Source organism: Agrilus planipennis, unplaced genomic scaffold (assembly GCF_000699045.2).
Source record: "Agrilus planipennis isolate EAB-ADULT unplaced genomic scaffold, Apla_2.0 scaffold272, whole genome shotgun sequence".
Lineage (NCBI taxonomy): Eukaryota > Metazoa > Arthropoda > Insecta > Coleoptera > Buprestidae > Agrilus > Agrilus planipennis.
The window spans coordinates 257,978-280,701 of NW_020439208.1; the positions used below are offsets into that span (position 1 = coordinate 257,978).

At 34.1% G+C, this 22,724-nt stretch overlaps 1 protein-coding gene across 1 annotated transcript in view; it reads left to right on the top strand.

The window, feature by feature from the left end:
* Window positions 1–22,724, top strand: part of LOC108741704 — a 115,643-nt gene that overhangs the window by 52,503 nt on the left and 40,416 nt on the right. Inside the window, exon 2 of the mRNA XM_018476596.1 lies at window positions 13,989–14,035. The gene's annotated coding sequence lies outside the window, so the exon portion shown is untranslated. The remainder of the gene's footprint in view (window positions 1–13,988; window positions 14,036–22,724) is intronic.

Here is a 22,724-nt window from a genome sequence, read left to right on the forward strand (position 1 = left end):
CAGACGCGGATCGCGATTTCGATCTTTTTGGATCTCATCAGCGCGTCGCAGGCAGCTCCGACAGAACACAGACCAACTTTTACCTGCTGTCTTAACAGTGCGTTTCAGAAAATACTACAAACGGCACAGTGAACGCCATCTGTAGCACGATGCTACATTTTAGGATTACGTATTTAATTTTTATTATTTAATAATTTTAATTATTTAGTAATTCAACTTTTTAGACGAATGTGGAGTATATAAGATATATGCGTACATAGGCCAGTCAGGAAATCACTATTACATAACAGGTAGATATAAAAAAGGATGCACAGGATATTGAAAAGGAAAAGTTAATAAAGTTTGTGAAATCTTTCTAAACCGTGTTTTTGAACTAACATTAATATTTATAATTTATACTTGGTAAAACTGTTTTTACTTAAATACGTTCCCTTGAAAGGCGCTTCGTAATTTTTAATAGCAATATGAAAGACAAACTGGAACTTTACCGAGCTACTACGCAGAGGATATTTTAATCTAAAAGCTGCCCTGTGATGCAATTATAAATCCCTTCATCATTTTAATCCTACCTATTCGTTATTTGTAGCTGCCGTTTAATATTATGAGGGTAAATGGGTAGAAAACCTTTCCAAGAAACACGTTTTCATAAATAATATGAATTCCTAAATCACCTTCTGTTCTTCATTTAATTTGAATCTTTCAGAGTAGAATGATTGATTACAAGCCCCTGATGTACAATTTGCAAATACATAAATATAGTTCTTCGTTAAGAGCATGACATTTTAAATTGTTATAATCCCCGTTTCAAACCAGCTTCTCCGAGTGCTTGCTGAAGAAAATAATCCCACTATTACTAGGCACAGTAGTTAATAAATCAAGTTTTCTTACGCATAAAATTTTTTAACATCCTACTGAAATAACATATTAAGTAATTAATTTCAACAAATTCCTCGTATAATTAAAATGTCTTACCTAAGCCACAAATGTCGTCTTCATCCTGTAAAACAAATAACATGGATTAGAAAATGTGGTTACAAAATGCGTTCAGTAAACCAATTAATAAATTAAGCAGAGCGCTAATTGATCATCAGGTATGACTATCTAATATTTTTAATTAATGTAGCAATTCCTTCATCCCCTATCTTGGAATTAACTTTTTCCTGAAGCCTTGGCAGTATTTTTAGGGTTCCGTACATCCGAACGAAAAACGGAATCCTTATAGGATCACTCGTGTGTCTGTCTGTCCGTCTGTCACAAATTAATTTTGAACATGGGAGGTCAATAGGAAATTTAAAAAAAATCGGTTGTCTGTAAAGTCGGTTTACTGACGATAATTGAACGTCACAACGTCATAAGAAAATACTGATGGAATGGTTTCATTTTTTAAAAGAAAATTTTAATTTTATTTGTTTGATAGATATTTTGTATGGATATAGAGAAGGAGGTAAATGGAAATGTATTACTGTATAGCAGCTGTCCACGCGGACGCATCGCTCACTCAAGTAGGAGAGAGACAGATGTCGAACGCTGCCGAACGCGGAGGCCGATTGTGCCTTTTTGTCGCTCGTTCTGCGCTCTCGCATGCACTTCAAGCCTGAAATGGAACGCCTCAGAGCGAGGTAACGCCGCATGAGTCATGTTTTTTCGTGCGTGCAACCGGCTCCATCGAATTATAAGACGTCACGTCAAAAAGGTTTTGCAAATTGTACCATGTTACATATCAAATGAAAGGGCTTGTTGTAAGCGTCTCAAATATATTATTTTCATAATTTTAAAAAACAGATAGTTTTAAAGTTATTTCAAAAAGTAGATTAAAATTGACCATTCCCTCCTCTTGTCTCCGAAACTACTGAACCTAAAATTTAAAAAAAAAATACGGAAAATAGTTCTTTAGTTATAGATTACAGGAAAATTTATGAGAAGTGTATGGTCTGAACATAACGTGGCAAATCATTCAACAAAACAATATTGTGCGTACAAGTTTATATTTGCAGGTTGTCGGGAATGAAAACTGAAACCTTATAGCATCACTTATGTGTCTATCTGTCCGTATTTTTTTTTTTTTCGAACGATTCCTTTCTGATACTCAAAGGCAAACTTTCTAACTCGATTTCTCAACGTTACAACATTTTTTACAGTACTGTATTATGCAATCCATAAGTCAATGAGCTCTTGGTGGAGTAGGGTCTCCCCCATTTTCCCTCCTGGACCCGCAAATGGAAATATGTACTTGTACCACACTGAAACGCTAGGGGGAGAGGTTTGCTGGCACTAAACGTGAAGCGAAATACCAGATTACAGTTCAAGCTGTTAGATATATATTAATTAGTTACATCTTTATCTAGAGAAAACCGTAACGGTAACTTCATAAAAATATTCAGATGATTTGAATGTCTTGGCTTGATGTTCATCATCGTCTTGGAGTCCCACGAATATACAAACAGAAATATGCTAACGGATCAGCAAAGCACACTTATTAATATTAGAATTTATGCAAATTAGAGTCAAAGTTCCGACTGTATAGTTCTCTATTTGTAGATATATATATGTATATATATTCCATATTCGAATACGGTATCAGCTTTACCTTATTAAAAATCACGTGGAAGCAACGCGACGTCAACGTTAATAACCCCGTGAGGACTATCTATGTTTTGACAAATAGTCGTTTATATCATTGTTAGAAGGTACGTATGTGTAAAAATAGAAGCTCTTGTATTTCGTAATGGTCCGCTATTAAAATGTATGTAAGCTCTTGATTATGCAAAAAAGCCTAGGCTTACATTAGTGTTTCCGTATGACAGGCAAACGGTTAAACACCAACTCTCTTCGTTAAAATACGTTCCTAATAAATCGTACTGAAATTTTCCATGTAATAATTACTTCAATTATAAAATAAATAAGTTGTCATCAACAAAAAAGAAGGAAATAAATCAAATCGAAGAGAAATTATGATGTTACGAGCGAATGCCGCGAGCGACAATCGATACGGCGGTGCTTTTACGATATATACAAGATTAAATAAGTGGAAAAACCCGACACAAACACATGATGTGTAAAAATTAAAAGTGAGGATTTTATACCATTGAAACATTTGAGCTAACCCATTACAAACGGATTTTATAATGTACAATAAAGAAAGTTTACTTTTAGTTTAAAAAAATTAAGGATTACAGTAAATAAGCCAACAATACGGACAGGCAGAGAATTAAGCTTAAAAATTTTATATAATTCACTCTTCACCGAAACCATTACGAGGTCGCCTTTACTGTTACAACCTACTTCTTATTGTAAACACAATTCACTTCAATAATTATTATCTACGGTGAAAATAAATGTGGTTTTATAAATAAAAGGTTTGTCTTCTTTCGTAAATCTAGAAATTATGAACAGAAAGACAAATTTACTCTCCTTGTACTATTATAGTTATTAGCACAGATTAAAATGAATTTAGAAATGTTCTGAAGAATGTTTTCTTTAATAAAGTAACTTTTAATGCAGCCATATTTATTTATCTTTTGAAAGAAATATGGATATAGAATCTCGACATTGTGGTACTAATAATACTGCTAAATAACCGTCGGTGCGAAATGGTGTGTATTCATGTAAATTACAATAGCAACTGGCGCCTGAAAGAATTCGGCACAGACACACACTTTACCAGGACAGTAACGGTCGATATTCAAATTAAGTGTCATCATTAGGTCATTTGCAACTGCTGCTTGAATAAATAAATGTCAATTTAATTCAGAGCATGTTAGAAAGCTCGGCGAGTGGGAAGTCATACGAAGAATAAATTGTAAAAGATATTGTGCAATATTGGGAGAGAGGATGGACGGACTCAAAAGAAAAATATTACGAGGTTAAATATAAATTAAAAAAACATATAAATAATAACCTGATAGCGGCATTTTTTTTTAGTACGGGCAAAAGAGTCTTCTATATTCTTAACTTTCGAAATAACAAATATCGAAAAATGATCAATGAATCAGTTACAGTGAACCGCTGTTTGACGATATTATTAATGCGTTTTAGAAAATACCACAAATGGCGCGATAAACGCCATCTGTAGTACAATACTACATTTTAGGATTACGTATTCTCTAACAAGGTTCACTTGTGTGGATATCTACTTGCTGAAACGAATCCCGGCGTAGCTAACCTCAACGTGATAGGCACGTTACCATAATCGAATAAAATAATTCGAAGTGGTCTGTATTCTGTCGAAACTGCCAGACGCGGATCGCGATTTCGATCTTTTTGGATCTCATCAGCACGTCGCGGACAGCTCCGACAGAACACAGACCAAGTTTTACCTGCTGTCTTAACAGTGCGTTTTAGAAAATGCCACAAATGGCGCGGTAAACGCCATATGTAGTACAATGCTACATTTTAGGATTACGTATGCTCCAACAAGGTCCACATGTGTGGATATCTACTTGCTTTATTCGATATTATTAATATTTAGTAATATTAAGTACCTAAACTAATAATATTTATGAAGGACCTACAATAATAGCAATTACGGAATTGTTTTCGTAAATCGTAATGAAGTACATATGTAGATAAAACTAAGAAATAAAAACAATGTAAAAAAAATAAAAGCTACTGACCATTTCAACTTCATTTTCATAATAGTTCATAATCTAAATTTACGATTTTCATGTAATGTAATATACATCAGCTACTGCAAAATTTATTTTACAAGTGACTACAGGATATGATACCTACGCATAACATCGATACGAATATATGAATAAATATGACTAATTAAGTATAATACAGTGATATAAAGAGTAAGTGACATGTATATTAAATTTATCCTGTATAACGGCTTGAGTAATTATTAACCTGCAATAGAAGCAGAGATCGTTAATTAACAGAATTCTGCAATTGCAAATAAATACCTAATCTATCAACTCGTCACCTACATCCTAATGAATAATCAATTTTTAGTATAAATCATGGATTACTACGTTATCAGTTCATCAAAATAAGGTTACACTGGGAATTGATAAGAATTTTGTGATTATTAACTCAATATTTTCCTTAATAAGTTGACACCTGATAACTAATATTAATAATTTAAGAGAATATTGACATCTTAAATGTCACTTGATGCTCAAAAAGGAAGGCAACTTAAAGTACAGTGTGTGTACGAACAGTTTTATTCGCTACCATGGATATTACCCTAAGAAAACACGCGATGTAGTTGGAGACTTCAACGGTGAGTTAGGAAGGAAACTCGATTTGAACCGCACTACAAGTAAATGGATACGTCTGTTGTACACTCTTATAAAACGTTATATATGTATACAAAATAGTAATCACAAAATAATCTTAATTTAAGTTGGAATTAATACAAAAATATTAACACTAGTTACAACGGTATTTTTCCATTCTTTTAATTCGAAAACTCGATAATTCTGTTTCAAACAACAGCAGTGTATCACAAAAAGTAATGTACAGATGCATGGCAGTATCGGCTCACTATCCAACCATAAAAATAGCAGACAGGAATAATAGAACAAAGCCAAAGTGTAAAAGAATGATCCTTAACAGAATTAACTTCAACAAGTCTTCCTTTAAATATTCAAAGATAAACAATGAATGAATAACAAAATCTTTTCCTGATGCATTGATAAGATGTATTAGAAAGAATAAGAGAACAGAGGACTCTATGGAAGTCAATAAAGAAATAGGCGAGATAGGTTACTGGGACACCTTATCAGGCATGAACGTCTAGTCAGAGACATAATAGAGGCTGAAACGGGAGTTAGGAGGGGTAGACGTAGACCTAGATTAGATTACAGGTCGCAAATAGTTAAGGATGTGGTTTGTTCTAGTTTTAGGGAAAATGCGAATATTAGCTCAGGATAAGAAAGAGTGGAGGTGCGTGTCTAACCAGTCTTAGAACTGACGACCTTATGATGATGATTCCCTTAACCATTGAATAATTGGCAATCACATGAATGATTACCTAAAATACTTCTTCCTGGTGTACTTATAGAACACTGTACATACTGTGACCGTAAATATATGATGAACAACAGATGATTGAGAGAACAAAGTAAGTATACGTTGCATCTACGTTTATACGTAACAAGAAGGTTCCGCTGGCGAATGGCCAATGAACTTCTCTGGCCTTCGTATTTTTCTGACCCGCTCTCTGCGATCCGAAAGCTTCCGGTGAACCTGCAAACCTACTTTCGACTCCCACATGGAACCACCAACCGACCGCACACACGTAATTCACGTGTGAGTCGCGGTGTGCAACTTTGGATGGCCCGATCGCGGTCGCGGTCGCGGCCACCTTTGCAAACGCCGCCGTGTAACTTTTCGTTTCGCACTTAATAACATACATACGTACAGAACGCTTTTAAACGATACTATATATTATATAGATATTTATATATTTGGGCTGGTATTGGTGTTGAAGAACTATCTATTCTATAGGATGGTCTTTTGCGTGCGGCTTGACTTTTAAAAAACGCTGTGATGTGTCAAACGTGACAAAATAATTAACATTTTATAAACATTATAAAAGGCAATGAACGTTTATGCCTAGGCCAATAAAAAGATTCAACGGCCATCAATTCGCTATTAGGCTTTTCGATAATAACCGTTATCACTCTTGGCATTTTCATTCTTAATTACTATTATTTCGTTTTAGTTTAGAATAGATGCCAAAGTAATTTTACAACAATAAGTACCTATAATAATAACGGTCAAAAATGGCAATACCCTACCTTCAAAAATTTTCTATGATGGGACCGCTCTTTGTTTGGATCGTCCCCCTGAAATAATATCTACATGTACTTATTCAAATTTATTTATTTTATCCATAATACAGCAGCTAAGGATTCAAGGATAATTTTTTTAAGTGTCTCTATTAGACGACGTCTTTTATAAACTATCCGAATTAACATGATTTATATTCATTGTAATCCACAGAATTCTGATAAAATTCTTTATAGAACAATTGTAGTTTAGCGAAAATGTTGATAATAATCTAAATTTTAAAAAATTACCAAAAACATAAAAACCTACTAAATTTGCCTATATAATTTTAATACTCAAAACAATGATTATCTATGATTAATAAATAGTATCAGCCTTATCATAAATCATATAAATATCAAAAAAAAGCCGATTTATCCATAATTTTAAATTTTCATGATAACTTCGGCAATCAGTTTTTGAATATAAAATAATTTTCCTAATAGCTATTGATTACTTTAAAATTGTTTATTAATTTTATTGTAAAATTTTATTACTGAAATTCTCAACAATCTGGCGGTAATTGAAAAAGAATTTAATATCAGATCTTTTTTTTTGTATAAAATAATTGCTGATCGTTTTATTTGGATGCCTTCCAATGTTCTATCATTTATGAATTACCTTGCACCTATATGTAAGTCCATGGTTTTAATCTAAGACATGGTGTAAAATTATGTTCTTCATGGTTAGATATGTGTTACGCCTTTAAATATCTTAGGAAAAAATTCACCCAACATTCAGTGCTTCGATGTAAAAAACTCGACGTTGTTAGATGTTCAACTGACCCCAGCTTTAAATTTATTGAATAAGTAATAAATATTATCGTAGGATCTATGTTCACCGGTACGCCTCCAATGAAAAACAGCGAATCGTTGATCGTGTAAAACGCACAGTTTTATAATCGGACATGTTTATATTGCAAAGTTTGCTCGAAAGATAAATAAGAAACTAACATACGGGTAGAATATTATTAATGGTCCACGATTGCACCTATTTTACGATAATTCTTATTATGCGACATGGACATTAAATTTATTAATTCTTTATTTCAGTTATCGTAAACAACTGCGAAATTCCTCAACTTTCGAATGTCTAATAAAATCTGTCGTAATTGTTGTGCTAAAATCTACACACCTTTATGCTTTATATTCCCAAAGAGACAAATTGGAACCAATTTAAATTCATTGTACATATAGTATAGTGGCTTCTTAAAAGCCAATTTCTAGAAGGAATAAGGTTTGTGTATCTTTGCTGTAAAACTCGAATAAATATACCATAACATTTATTTCAGGTGATTTAAAGTGTATGTCATTGTTTTGGCATTCATTTCTGACGAATGTTTTCTTATTTTATAAAAAAAGTTACAAAACATTATGGAGGCAAATAAAAGACACTAGCCTCTTAGTCGAAAACTGTAGGTTATTTCATATAGAAAGAATTTTAAGACTGTTCATAGAGATTCTTCTTCTTGATTGATCTTCTTCAGTTTATTCAATTTTTACTATTTTAATTCACGCGAATGTACAAAATATAGTATGGAGTCTCAGGAAATTGTCTTCATCATCATAAAGTCGTCAGTCCTAAGACTGGTTGAACACGCACCTCTACACTTTCCTATCCTGAGCTAATATTCGCATTTCCCTAAAACTAGAACATCCCACATCCTTAACTATTTGCGAACAGTAAACTAATCTAGGTCTATCCCTACACTTCGTAACTCTCGTTTCTGTCTCTGATATGTCTCTGACTAGACCTTCATGCCTGAGAAGGTGTTCTACTAACCTATCTCGTCTGTTTCTTATTGATTTCCATAGAGTCCTCTGTTCTATTCATTTCTAATTCATCTTCATTTCTAACCTTGTCTATCCACGGTATCCTCATCATTCGCCTATAACACCACATTTCGAACGCTTCTAACCTTTTCTACCCACGTTATCCTCATCATTCGCCTATAACACCACATTTCGAACGCTTCTAACCTTTTCTTTTCCGCCGCGCCCACTGTCACTGAGCGCCGCGTTCCAGACATACACTTTTAACAACCTTTTTCGAATTTCTATATTTATTGTTCGCGAGCATAGAAGTGACTTTTTTTTATTGAGGGCGGCACGATCCTATGCTTCATATCCCTACTATTTCTTCCATTCTGACTTATCTGACACCTAAAATCAGCCACTTATTCTAATCTTTCGTCTCCTTTCTTTATATTCGCTCTTTCCCTACTTTTTCATCCCTTGCATACCAGTATTTTTATTTTACTTAAAATTGTTTTAAAGAAAAATAAAATAAAGTGAAAATGGAATATTTCGAAAGGTTCAATATTCGTCAAAATAAGATGAGGAAAACGAACCTTTATTAAACATGGTTATCATCATAATCAAAGGTAACTGTTACGATGGGAATTTCAGAAAACTCTAAAGCATTTCACAGACAGTTGATATTCTTCTGAAGTATGCGGCTACATTCGACCTAAATGAAACACGAAAAGACGTGACCTCTTGGAGATACAATAAATGAAAGAGCAAGCACCTAACAACAAAATATTAAACATTTTCTCTCAATTTATGCAATTTGTTCTCGACTGGAGGTACTATAGAGATCCGATCTCAATGGGATAGACAGTTAAGTTTACGAACTCTGATTCCCGGCACCTTTGTGCAGTCAGTCAGATGGCGAGAAAGTTCCATAAAAATGTCCATTTTGCACGTTTCCTTAGCCCGTAGATTACTACAGTCGACATATCAATGTTGAAGTAGATAGCAGAAGAATATTAGAATGCTAATGCAAACGATCTCGTCGATTTATCCATCCCGAAGGTACCTACGCACACTATTATAACGCCGGCCGCAACGAAGCGCAGTTGACAAACTGAGATCACTTTTTGCAATTATCCTTATCGTTCTCTGTGTTCGGGAAAACGACGTGTAGTCGCGACAACTCCACGATTTATAAACTAAGATAGCGGCTCGAATATCTAATGAACAGCACGGGTGACAGCGCAAAAATTCTATTATTTATGCGAAATTCTTACAGCGAATGGCCAAACGATTTCTCGAAAAAAAAAAATAAAATAAATGACAGGCAGACACAGCCTTTGTACTGTCTACGTCCCTGAGAAAAATGTACTTACAGTGTTTCCCACTATGAGCGAAACTTACGATATTCTTCGAAGCTACGGCGTGTTCTTAATGCAACTGAATTTGTCTTAATAACCTTCACAATAATCGAATGACGTCCCTAGACAAAAAGTCTCTCAGAGTCTCTCAAAGTCTTTCAGCGTCTCTGCGAGCGTCTCTCACAGTCTTTCAGTTATTGCCTAGGTGTTTTTATGGATCTCTCACATCCAATATGAGAGACTCCAACGATAAAATTGTTAATTCAGAGATTCGAGTCTATCGTAGAAAGACTGGGATCTCTGAAATATTTTGAACTTAGAAAATTTTAACCATGTCTATCGAGACACCACTCATTGAGAGATTCGAGTCTCTCGTTCAGAGACTGGATACGAAATGAGGATCTCTCAGCGACACCAGAGAGACTCGACGAGAGACGGAGAATAGAGTCTCGCTTTCAGAGACTCTGAGAGACTGAGCGTTTTTATCTCGGGGTACCTAGGATGTTATCTATTACGTACAAACTATTTACAAATTTTAATAATTTTTCGCCTTTGTCTACTGTGCACCAGACTGTATTTCGTTGAAATCAGTAAAAGGTTTCCTGCATTTAAGGAAAAATAATAAAAATTATCAGTCTACGAAATTAACAAAATGGAGTCCCAATTAATCACTGTTTTCAACAAACCTATTCAGTGGAATTATTTCTGTAACACCGAACAAATAGTCCTGGCAAGGACACACAAGTGAATGTATTCACTTCCCACGAAACGATTAATTTGCTCTTGGTCTTGTAGTCTTGGTCTTTTGCAAAAGCAAGACCAATTTTGTCATTACTATTTCAGAAGATGATCCTATTGAACGATCAAATATTCAATAAATTATTTTTATTACCTACAAAACTAGTTGATAAAACGTGAGAATCCTTTGTCTTTATTTTTATCCTTAATAATGTGCTGTGTTTCTACTTTGTTTCTAATTTATTTGTGACGTACTGTACACCTACATATTGTACCTACTGTAATAATTTCATGTATGTCGTGTGTTGAAAATCTCACGAATGGTTTATGTTCTGGCGGAATCCATTTCACAAAACGATTTTTGCATTCTTTTTGTTGCATATACATGCCGACCTACAATACACTAACAAGGCTGCATATAAGTATCATGACTCTCGTGATCATTGAGGCAAGTCGTCATTTTTATGTTTATAACTCTAAATTTATTTCGCTTTTGATTGACGTTGATTAATGAAAAGTTATATTCGTCTCAATAATTACCTACATCCTTCTTTTAAATCAATGTATCATCAGTGCTAGTAATTTTTATCTTTTACAACGAAATGTTAATTGTATAAAATTCCTAGGAAATGTATACAATTCCGAGACTATTTAGGAAATGTATAAAATATTGTTTCAAAGATCTTTTAATACACACATATCCTGGGAAATGTATACATTTCCTAGGAATTGTATGAAATTCCGATATTGTACTAGGAAATGCATAAAAGTAATGCTCTGTGTAAATAAAATTAATAAAATACGTTAGTAAACTGATAATCAGTATGATCTGTGTTTACGCGGTTTTACTACGATGTATATGCATTGGTGACGTTATTGTTTGGTTAGGTTAGGTTTGGAGATGTATATGAATTAGTGACGTTATTGTATGGTTATTAAGTAGGTTTATGACAGATTTCCTAGGAATTATATACAATGACGGATTTCATACATTTCCGGTAACATATATGTCAATAAGTTCGTGAAGAAAAAATTTTACGCACCTTTTTAAATCATCATCATCATAAACTCGTCTATCCTGGTTAAACACATATCACTCCCACTCTTTCCCATCCTAAGCTAGTCGTCGCGTTTCCCTAAAACTAGAACATCCCACATCCTTAACTAATTGTGAGCAATTATGTTAAATCAAACGAACCTAGCTTTTAATGCTACCTTAGACTATTAGGAAATTACAATAGAAAAGCCTTTTATTGCAATTTTTAAAAAAATTCCCCGAGGAGTTCTACCACATATTTGCCCTTCTTACGTAATTCCAAATCTAGCTATTATCAACAAATGAGGAAATGTAAAACATACACTTATTTAACAACAGAAGCCTCCTTCAATGTCAAGACGCTTGATGATTCCTATTCATCCTATAATTAGCTTCCTTGCTTACATTTGCCTTTCTATTAAGATAAACTTCGCTATTCCATCTTACTGAGCTCTTTTCAAAGCCCTATTTACATTTCCGATGCTAAATATTATTCAAATTTACGATTCAACGCTCAGAGTTTGATAACAAAATTAATTAACTTTTTGCATTAAAATTGTTGTACTAAATCAAATATCAATTCTCACAGTTTTTTTAAAAACGAAGTATTCCAAAATATACACTAGCTATAGCTACAATTTCTGTAGGAAAATTGTCCTTATTAATATTGTCTCAAAATATTCTCTAGTATTTAGAAGAATGTACATGTTATATATCGGTATATTTCACTGAGCTTTCAATTTCTTTTTATATTTAAACTACTTACTATTTTTTATATACTGTGGGGGTGATCCAAAGCAATTAGAAAAGCGACAATGGAGTGAGATGGTGAGACAATTACAAACTACCTTTAATATTCACCACCGTTAGTGTATCAGTTCAAGCACCTACGGCTAGTTCTTTCATATTTGCTTTTTTATTTCTTTTTTGAATCACATTCGAAGCCCGAAGCAACATAAAGCGACAACGGAGCGTGATGGTGGCATAAATGTGAACTACCTTTAATATTCACCTCCGTTAGTGTATCGGCTAGTTTTCTAATTTTTGCTTTTTTGAATTAAGATCATGAATCTACCAGCATCGATAATAAATAATATGTATTTGTATGTGTATGTGTATGTATAAACGTTGGTCATTGCCATAAATGAAAGAAACTAAAATTGTTATTGCTTCCCTAATTTATTCTGCATCCATCCTGGAAACATAAAATGTGTTCTAATATTCAGCACTTAAGAAAACCTGATGAAGCAATAGCGGAAAACCTCCTACGGAGATGCGTTTAATAACGCTCCATTAATTACAAATTATAAATAGGTTTATTTTCAATAGCAAATAAGAAAAAGCAAATTTCACAGTCTACACTAATGATTTACCGCTATGAACAGTGCGCTGCTACAGAATTTATTTTCTAGAATTTGTTACCTACAGTAATTGCCCTCATAAAATGTTTGAAGTACATAATATTTTGCCAGTAACTAAGAAGATAACAAACCCAGTAGGATTTTAAAGCATCTGCACCCTGCACCGGTTTTTCAGAAAAATAACCTGCCTTATATTAATATACTAGCTTTTCCCCGCGGCTTCGCTCGCAGAAATTAATATTGTTTCTCCATAAAACCATTTAACTCTCAATTCACCCTGACAACGTTTTAATTTTATGTAATATTGCCATCTTAGATTTCAAATACAAATGTAGCAACAACATTTCATCCTTAAGGGTTGATTTTTAAAAATTGCAAAAACACGTATTTGCTTAATTTCCACAATGAGCAACCTTCGATTAAATCCTAGTACAAATAAAGTATACCCCATGGAAACGTTGCAACCTCTTTTCATTTAATTAATAATATCAAACAGCATATATACCAAGTTTCAAGTAAATTCAACCACAAATAAAGTATGTCCCAAACAAAAATTGCAACACCTTTTTACCCCTCCCCCCTTTGGTTGATTTTTAAATTAAATGAGAGGCCATTAAGACCAAGTTTCAAGTAAATCTGACGACAAATAGTATATGTTCTATTTAAACATTGCAACTCCTCTTCAGCACTCCTCCCCTCCACGGGAACGGAATAAAAAGTATGTATCCTATGTTCTTCTCCTGGTTGTAAGCTACCTCCTCACCAATTTTCAGCCAAATCGGTTTAGCTGTTCTTGAGTTATTATTAGTGTAACTAACAAGACTTTCTTTTATATATATAAGATGTCAAGCAGAAACTATTTGTGCAAGAAAAAGTATAAATTTTGAAGAATTACATCAATTGTTCTATCATTACTGTTGGTGACCGATTAAGTAATTTTGTGCTTTTCTCTTTACAGGATTCGTAATTTGACAAAAAAGGAACACAAGTTTGCTCATTCACAAAGTAAGTACAACATCAAAAGTAGTTTAAAATTTACGCTTAAGTTATTTCAATTTAGTTCGAATTTTCTTGTCAAGTTGGTTAGAATCCGGAAACGGCGTCGTCAAAAATAGCCTAATAACCGTAACCAGCGATCTTGAAGTGGTTTATCATTCGCATAAACTGACCCAAATTTCTTTCACAAAAATAACAACACAATAGGGCTTTGTATTGAAGAAGTAAGAGCCAAATAGCAGGTGTTATTCGTTAGTCGAATAACCGACCTGAGATCGTTTAAGTAGTTCGCATCGGGAAACAACAACGAGCAACGGTCACGAAATTATTTATCTGTCATGTTTGCGGATCATCTCGGATTTCAGGCCTTTCTCCAATTGTTTACAGTTACGTATGATAATCAGTTACCATTTATATTATACAACAAAAAAGAATTTAATAATAGAAGAAAGAATCTTCTTAGGTTTACCTCGTACGTAATATTTATTCAACTAGCCGAACAAGAGGCAACGGCTGTTTTTTTTTCTTTCTGCTTGCTATTGACCTAGATATTTTTTATGTTTCTCATCCAAATTCTGCAAGAATACGTTGAGAGAATTATACATATTTATGAGATAACTGACCGTTCAGCAAATATCATCCGAGAAGGCGAAGTTTTAATCTCTAACGAAACAACAATACATTTCGAAGATCCATTTGTAGCATCTTCAGATAAACCCACGCACGAAAAACATCTACTTATGCAACGGCCAAAAAAGGCGGGCAGTTAAAAGGACCCTTGAAAAGTAACATCTCTCTTCCTTAAAAAAATATTTGCATGACAAGGCTACATCAGCTCTTTAAAGACTTGATTGCTAATAAGATTTACTTAACAAATAATGTTGGGCATACAAAAGTGTACACCTAAGTACACAGGGTGTTCCAGAATAAAGCCACTTCATTCATTCACTGTCTACTTAACGCTGCATAATCATCTCCAAGATAGGTACTATGTTACCATCGATATAGTTACTTTTGTAAACATGAATGTAGTAAACAATATTTGAACAATTATTATTTGTGGTGACTAAAGGAATGGATAATAAAGACAAAGAAATTTAATAATTTAATAAAGGGGCGAGCGTGTACACGCGTATGAAGTGAAACTTCTTTAGATTGTATATTAATCGTAGTATCTAAAAAAAAAAAAAAAATTGGCCTAAACTATTGCATTAACTAATTACTAAACACCAGAAAAAATCAACTTTATTTAGAGCGGACGGATGTGGAATATTGGTTTAGTTTTGTTTATAACTTTTAAGCTTGAAGCATACAAAACTGCTGAGAGAAATCACAAATCAAAAGAAACAAAAACAAACTCATATGCAATACATATACAGTACAGCGAAATGGCAATTTTCGGATTATCGGTTGCTACTAACAGGTTAGCTTCTGAAACTTATTAAAACGACTCCTTTTGAACATATCCAACAGGGGTCACACGTGCGCGTGATGCGTGACGCGTGACGCTGTGACTCATCGTGACGTTACACTTTTCGGTTTTATACTCTAGTAAATTTCCTTCCTGCCGTCGATAAAGAAGTTTCACTTTATTAATCCCTCATGGAAGTACAGTAAAAGCTCTTTATTCGCGTGGTATACGTTCCATAAATATGCCGCGAATACAGAAATAGTAAATATGGAATGATAATTAGTATGGAATCATAGGTGATACGTTCTAAGGTTCCGAAATAAAATCAATATGTTTTAAAATAAAATCAATGTATTGATAAATTCGCAATTAAAATTAATCGTTATAGTCAGCTTTAGGCAAGAAATTAAAAAATTTAGTGATTTTTTTCTTGTTTTGAATTTTCAAATTAGTCCACTCGGTTGCATCCTTTATAAAAGCTTGCTCGGCACGTACCAACAGTACATAGTCAAAAGATGCCGATACATTAAAAGGTTTCAGTTCTACACGCGCCGTAAAGTAAAAACATGCTTATCGGTTCTAGATTTCATGAGTTTAATGTTTGGAACAAAGGTTTGAAATTTTGTAGTAAGATAGATAAAGCTTTGTTCTAAAGCCTGTCGAAGCCCTTTTTTTAATTTCTTAATTTCTATTGAAAATACGTGTCCTATAAGAAGCATCAACTTTAAGCACTTGTAAAAGCCACTAATGACCATATTATTGAAAACTAAAAACGTGCCGAGTTAGTGTGAACCTTTGTCTGTTGCCATACAAAAAATCAGATATTTATCTCGCAACGTTAAATCACAATGTTTAGAATAGAAATCCATATTTTCGGAAAAATTCACAGTAGCCACGAGCGGCCTATTGCGGTCAATCCCCTTAATAAATAACACCGAATCCTTTTCTGTTTACCGATTGCATCCGCGAATACAGGCATTGGATTGCAATTTTTTCACCCGCGAATAAGGAAACCGTGAATAAGGAGCTTTTACTGTACAAATTAATAATTTTGACGGTTTTCGTTCTTACTTGTGGGATGGGACCTTTCGGCCACAAGGATTTCTTTTATGGATCTCTAAGAAATTGGGAAAAACTGATAGGGTAGGCAATTTTGAGGTACGTTAAGGAAAATCCATGTACAATGCAAAGGGCAATTATGCATCCGTCTGGCATAAGAGACCTCCTTTAGCTCGTGCAGGGTCATGCGTCAGCTGGTTGATAATAATAGAAGTGAACTCGATATATTTAACACCACTCATGTACCGTTCTGACATAAGATCTTTTACACACTCACACACACTCACACATACTCGCACATATCACATATCATACACACACACAAGAGCACAACTATGAAACAAATCGAAGTCAGTCGCTGTGTTATGTGTCGAGTGTCATTGGAAAAGAGGAAATTAAAGTCAGATGCCCTGGAATGTAACTGTTCCGTTGCGAAGCCGTTCAGTTAGTAGCCAATAAAGTGCACATTGTGCTTTTACTTGAGAGAATGAAATGAAGTGCGAGAGAAGCGAAATGCAGTCCTCAGGATGATGTATGAAAACAGTTTCATCTGTCTGTATCCATGCCCGAAAATCATCGTGAAAAAGCATTAAAAAAACCCTAGGGTTCAAATGCGGTTTCGGAATAAAAACTGAGAACGAAACATAAAAACAAAATACGCAATTAACGAATGAAGATCATAACTGATATGGTAAAAAAGGCAGCTCTGTATTATTTTTATTTCGTAAGCCACCACCAACTGTTTATTCAGATGGTATCAAAAGCTAAAGAACGGGCGAATATTCCGGGCCAGCTGCTTTGCTCATTTTTAAAAAATTGAGCTTTAGTTCTATGCAGTGAGATTTATTACAGGCAGCTTCCAATTTTGTCATATAAAAAAGGTTGAAATTACGAAAATCTATTTGGATCAAGCTTCATATTGGAGTTCAATTATAGGTATGAAAAACCAATAGAAAATATAGTAATGTTCGTGGGTTTAACAAATTAACTTTTAAGAAGAGAACTATTTATTTACACTAATTATTATTGAACTTAAAAGCACTATTAAATTATTACTAAACTTTATTTATTTACACTACTGTTAATATTCACTGTTCTATTTATTTCACTTCTATCACTGTCAATTTATCTCTTGATTCACTTCTGCAACGGTCAATTTATTTCTACTCCACTTCGGCGATCGTCTCTTCCTTTTTATACTCCCTTGCCTCCTTTCGGGAACATTCTCCAGCCGTTCAGAGAAGTCTCGTTTTTATTGAGCGGTTTAATTGCTTTCCCGGAACGCACGTACGACACACACGTTTACAGATACAGCGCACATGAAGAAAAGCGCCCGCGGCTAGTCGGCGAATCGATAAGCCGCTCAAACACACGTATGCCAGATCGCATACAATCACGCTCGTGGTTGCTACAATATGAAGAAGAAAATCACTTAGTTTCTTTCACAAGTTCTATTTTGTAGTTTTTCCGCAAAGACTAGTACTAGTACTCGTACCAAGTGTTTTTTTTTTCAAATTTTATGGTTAATATGTTTCACCAAACAAATGACATTCAATAAAGCAGATAAAATTTTTGAATCAGTATTGTCCAAAAAGGAACTGGTAAAAGATCATCGGAGAAAGTATTATAGACTTCAAGAAGCCTATAAGGTTTTGGTGTAAATTTAAAGGGTCTAATATTTGGAACAGCAAGTAACCAGTAAGCACATAAACAAACAGTTAGTGATAGTAAATATTTTCTAAAATAGAATTAGACAATGTTTGATATATTACTACAAAGAACGTAGGGGTATAAAAACGATATCCTTATGGACTTTCTCGAACATTTCTGAATTACACAAAATGTCTACAGATGGCGTTCGCTACACTGCTTGTAGTATTTCATAAAACGCTGCAGACAGCAGATAGAGTTGGACTATATTCTGTCGGCGTGTTGACGAGATCCAGTTAGATAGAAATCGCGATCCACAACGTACGGCGTAGATGGAATATTGACTTTTTGTGTCGTAAATCTGACTGCATGTGCCAACACGTGCTGTTTTCAAATAAAATGAGACCTGCATACACCGCTTACATAAATTACGGGTGTTTTTATCGTTTTTGACGCCACGGAATATATACCCATATGATAATTACTTAACTAGCTTGCACGGATGGAAGGGTCTACCTCTAGGGCAATCTAGAGCCAACAGCGCGTTAAAGAGCCTCTACAAGAGTGCTTTTAGGATAATAATAATGGCTCCTGTGCCACACGTTAAACCGGGAGAATAATATTTGCTTGACGTATCCGAACAACAAACTACTGCTACTCATTCATACAAGAGAAAATAAACTTGATGAAATTCCTCCGCGTTTTCGGAAGCGAAGCACATAACGGAGAGTTTTGTCATGTTTGCGTGAACAAACACTGCTCGCGCTGTGGCTGAAGTATGCTATAAAATCACTCTCTTCAAATCGATGCGACATACGTGACGTAAATAATGTCAGAACTTTCAAAATTATGCTTCAACCGTTCCGAAATACCTAAAAGAAAATGTCACGCATACTTTTACAAATTCTTTATTTGCGACAGCGTTTACATAAGTAATTAAATTGTTATTTTGGGCGTCGTTCAGGAATCACATATTTTGTGGTTACGTTAGTTATTAGGTAGGCAGGTACCAAAATTAGTTAAATTCCTGCACAGCGTTTCGTTTGCCATTAGATATGGATTTTCTTGGGAATTTCTGCACTTAAAACACAATGCACAAATCTTTTAAAAATAGCGGTTTTTTTAACATTTTAACGACAATTTTTTCTAAACATGCAAGCATACAAAAAGAAATCTTGCAACTGTTGGTTTCGTTTGAAAATCACTGATGAATGCTATGTGGCATTATTATTTGTTATATTTCCATCAATCTTTTGCTTTCTTCCTTTAAAACCTAGTCCATAAATCTTAAGTGATGTTATTCAAATGTTTTTGGTTTATCTCGACTGTGTTCCATGTAATTCTGAATTGTCAACATGACATAGCTGACTTGATAAATTACATTAAATTTATTAAAATCGCTATGCGTTCCGAAAATGTGCATTCTTCATAAAAAGTCAACAGTTAGCTATAGGAAGGTATTCGCTAGAGTATTGAATTTTACCACTGATGACATAAAATACAGGGTGTTCCACTTAAATTAAACAAGTTATTGTCGCTTAAAATTTGTATTTATTAATCATAATTTTTGGATATCCTGCATACGTTAGTCAATTTTTCACAGTAGCGATACAAAACATAATCAATTAACAGGCTTCAAAGTAAATTTGGTTTTAAAAGCAGTAATACACGTTGACAATTTAAAATTTGTTACCACATTATCACAAAATTCAAAACATTTCAAAATCCTTAAGGTTTATGTGAGGCAAACCTTAATGAAAACTCCCTGTTATTTTGATCATAGAATCCAAAAATGTAAAAATATATAGGGTGCTCCATTAAAAAAAACACCTTTGATAAATTTTGTGTTCTTCGGACACCTTGTATATAAAAAAGGTTGAAATTACGAAAATCTATTTGGATCAAGCTTCATATTGGAGTTCAATTATAGGTATGAAAAACCAATAGAAAATATAGTAATGTTCGTGGGTTTAACAAATTAACTTTTAAGAAGAGAACTATTTATTTACACTAATTATTATTGAACTTAAAAACACTATTAAATTATTACTAAACTTAGGTAATTAATCTATTTATCTACAGTACTGTTNTTTTGAAAATCTAGAAACAGACGTAATCCTTTGTGTCGCATAACGTAATTTTTTGGTATATACCAACATGGGTACATAGGTATATTTACGTTTGTCCTGAAAAACTGATTGTATAAATTCATGAGTTCTTCGTATGCCGAAAGACAACATAACACAATTCGGCAGGTGCACCTAACGGCATTGAGGACGAAATGGGGTTGCTGGTTCACGAAGGCAGACGGTTAGCGATAAAGTGAAATATATTATACATTTAATATATGTACATGTGTATATGCAGTTGTAATGGCCTTGTGTCCCAAATTTGCGAACGTCTTCCGATAACTGTGGACGAAACCGACCGGTTGTCGGTCTCGTATTTTTTATTCTTTTTATGTCATACGAACGAAAAGACTGAAACGTGTTCATACATAAAGTAAACGTTATGTCTCGATAACGATGACAACTTTACTATATGTACAAAAATACATACCCGTATGAATAAAAGAATACAGCACAGAACATTAGCGCACACAAAAGTAAAGTAAGAAAAGTAATATATATATGCTTGTTGTTATAGTCACATACCAGACTATTTTCAAAATAAGAAAACCCAGTGGCCGATTTTAGGTATCTAAGAAGTCAGATAAGTCAGGACGGAAGGAATAGTAGGGATATAAAGCAGAGGATAGTGCAGGATGGAGTCGTCTTCAACAAAAAGAAGTCACTTCTATGTTCACGAACGGTTAATTTAGAAATTCGAAAAAGGTGTATGTTTGGAGCACGACGCTGTACGAGTGCGAAACATGGACAGTGGGCGCGACGGAAACGAAAAGGCTAGAAGCGTTCGGAATGTGGTGTTACAGGCGAATGATAAGGATACCGTGGATAGAGAAGATTAGAAATGAAGAGGTATTAGGAAGAATTAGTAGAACAGAGGACTCTATGGAAGTTAATAAGAAATAGGCGAGATAGGTTGGTAGGACACCTTCTCAGGCATGAAGGTCTAGTCAGAGACATATTAGAGGCATAAACAGGAGTTAGGAAGGATAGAGGTAGACCTAGATTAGATTACTGTTGGCAAATAGTTAAGGATGTGAGTTGTTCTAGTTTTAGGGAAATGCGAAGATTAGCTCAGGATAAGAAAGAGTGGAGATGCGTCTCCAACCAGTCTTAGGGCTGACGACCTTATAATGATGAAAACTCATTAAGGAATATTAGGAGAAAACCACGGAAAGTTTTTAGAAGTCCCTTCAGCAAAAAATCCATCAAAAAGTAAAAACTTAAATGACTTAAACAAGTATAAATATTCAATGCAATAACTGTAAAAGACAAAATTCTATACGCTGTTACTATGTTCAATTTCTTTACAAACAAATAAAGTAGTATAACCCAGTGTTTTACTTTAAAAAAATACGATTGCGGTTTGTGATACTTTAACTTTGTAAGTATATTTTTCTGTTTTACTACCCAACAGATTTAAATTTCCCAATTTTTGACGTGTCAATATTCGGTCATAGGGTCATAGATAGGATACGACTTCTGACGGAATCATTTGGTACTGTATGGAGGAATGCCAAAAGGTTAAAAAGTCCAAATTTGGAAGGGTTATATTTGTCAGTATTTTGAAGAGGTAAATTATTTGTTAGCATTTGTGAATGCTACTAGTGAAGACATCTTTCAAAATTAGATTGAAGTTTTAGGCTATATGTCGTTGCAGACACTCTGGACACTCCTTTGGGAACAAAAAAATATAAAGAAAGGTATTTTGAAATATTGACAAAACCGAATAAATTGAATTTTTTTACGTGGAAGCGAACATTATCTCATAATAAAGAGTTAGAATAGGAGTTATCCGGCAAGAAAAAACAACGACATTATAATACGTACCGTACTTTTGTCAAATATGTTTTGACTTTTAATGATCCGTCATTATTGTTTATTCAAAAATCATGATAAAAAAAAACGCATAAATTCTTGATTGAAGCACAGAAATCGAAATATGCCTTTAGGCGAGCGGGTAGTTGAATGGATGGTGAGCTCAAGTTGTTCTCATGTACCAATAAATCGTACGTGTTCAAATGGGTACGCCTAAGCCAATTAAAATGTTCTTTAAAGGGATAAAACCTCTCAAATAAAACGATGAATAATGCATATGCGATGTGCAGAAGAGCTGCCTACTTTTTATTTTTGTCTTTAGCAAGGCCACACATGTGTGTACCTGAGAATTTGTACCAGAGACTAACAGAGAGTATTGTATACGCTGGTACAACTCTTAATTTGTTGGAAAGGTTTAGAACATTATGCAGTGGCTGCTCGCGATGGTTCACATAAGGGATGTATAATTTCAAATTCGTGGGTGCAAATGTCACTAAATGTCAAGTGCAAGAAATGGTTTGTTAGCTGAAACATCTACAAAATTCATTCTATAACAGTATTTGTGAATATGCAGCAGCAGACCGTGAGCAAAGTAAAACACTTGCTCAGTTGTTATTTATTATGTGGGACAGAA